This window comes from Ambystoma mexicanum, chromosome 4p (assembly GCF_040938575.1).
Source record: "Ambystoma mexicanum isolate Mex_15411 chromosome 4p, UKY_AmexF1_1, whole genome shotgun sequence".
In the NCBI taxonomy this organism is placed as follows: domain Eukaryota; kingdom Metazoa; phylum Chordata; class Amphibia; order Caudata; family Ambystomatidae; genus Ambystoma; species Ambystoma mexicanum.
Window position 1 is genome coordinate 42,025,996 of NC_090927.1, and position 1,733 is coordinate 42,027,728.

The 1,733-nt window shown below is 60.2% G+C and overlaps 1 non-coding gene across 1 annotated transcript; it reads left to right on the forward strand.

Annotated features, from left to right (window-relative positions):
- Window positions 1-337: 337 nt before the first annotated feature.
- LOC138459963 (5.8S ribosomal RNA) lies at window positions 338-488 on the forward strand. The gene has a single exon (XR_011262741.1). It is a non-coding gene; the product is annotated as a 5.8S ribosomal RNA (ribosomal RNA).
- Window positions 489-1,733: the final 1,245 nt, after the last annotated feature.

A 1,733-nucleotide genomic window follows, 5' to 3' on the forward strand; every position in this document is an offset into this window, starting at 1 on the left:
CCCGACCCCCTGTCTGTGCTGTCTCTGGCCTGCCTCGTTGTCCATCTCCCAGCCCCCCCTCCCAAAAGGGAAGGGGTCGGGGAAGGATGAGTGGATCGGGCCGTGTGGGCAGGTGGCGGAGCGGCCTACCTCCATCCCCCTGGGAAGCGCTGTGCTGCTGCAGCTGGCGGTCAGGCTGAGCACCTGGATTATTATTTTTTATTTTTTTGAAACCACAATGGTTTCGGCCGAGCTAGACAGGGAGCTGGGCTGTCCTGCCACAGCCAGCGCTGCCTCCCCCAACCTCTCCTGCACCGGCAGGGTCAGGCCGACGTCTAGGACAAAAAAAGTTGCCTGTGGCTCTTGGCGGTGGATCACTCGACTCGTGCATCGATGAAGAACGCAGCTAGCTGCGAGAATTAGTGTGAATTGCAGGACACATTGATCAACACTTCGAACGCACCATGTGGCCCTGGGTTTTTCCCGGGACTACGCCTGTCTGAGGGTCGCTTGTACATCAATCGCCCTGGGGTTCACTCCCAGGGGCGTGGCTGGGGCTGTCGCAGGGACCCCATTCCATTCATCCCCCTAAGGTCAGACCCCGATCAGCACCGTCGCTGGATCCTTGGATCTGGCGCGCAAGCTCATTGCCGACGCGTCCTGGTTTCCCCAGTTTCCCCACCTCATGCTGGTTTCGGGAGGGCCGGGTGGCCCACGCGCCCCGGATGTGGTGGCAGCGGCAGCAGGCTTTAAAAAAGCCTGGTGCACCTTCACCCTACCCCGGGGCACCTGGCCGTGCTGTGTGTGGCTGTCTTTGGTGTCCCACGGCTGCCGGCGCAGGATGACCATGGAGCACGGACCTTGTGACCATGTGGGCTTCGGTCACAGATTGGGACAGAATACACTTGCCTGCGCCAAGGGCTGGGGCAACCCCCCATACGGGCCCGAGGCCAGCTGCCCTGAGCTTTGTGCTCCACGGCCTCAGATCAGACATGGTGACCTGCTGAATTTAAGCATATTACTAAGCAGAGGAAAGGAACTAACCAAGATTCCCTCAGTAACGGCCAGTGAAAAGGGAAGAGCCCAGCGCCGAATCCCCATTCAGCAGCAGGCGTGGGAAATGTGGCGTACAGAAGATTGACTCCCCGGCATCACTCAGGGGGCTCAAGTCCTTCTGATTGTCTCCCCACGCAGATGGTGTTAGGCCGATAGCGGCCTCTTGCCCACCGGGATCAGGTCTTCTTGGAGTCAGGTTACTTGGGAATGCAGCCCAAAGCGTGTGGTAAACTCTGTCTAAGGCTAAATACGGGCGCGAGACTGGTGACTAGCAAGTACCGTAAGGGAAAGTTGAAGAGAGTTCAAGAGGGTGTGAAACGGTTGAGCGGTAAACTGGTGGGGTCTGTGCAGTCCACCCACAGGATTCAACACGGCAGGCAGGTTGGTCACCTGGAACGGTGGAGGCCCTTGTGGGTCTGCAGCGCGGGCACATCCAGCCCCAGCAGGGTGCATTTGGGAAGGCCCCAGGGGGCAGGTGGCTCTCTGCTCCAGCAGAGAGTGTTACAGCCCCCTGACAGCAGTTTTGCTGTGTCCACGGAGCTGAGGGAGATAGACCACCACCGGGCCCTTATCCGGCAACTGTCCTGGCCCCTCTTGGGGGTTGCTAGAGTGGCCACGGGAGACGGGGCTCCCGATGTGACTGTGGTGGACTGCCCTCAATACACCCCAACCACGTCGTGCTGCCGGGCGGGGAGGCC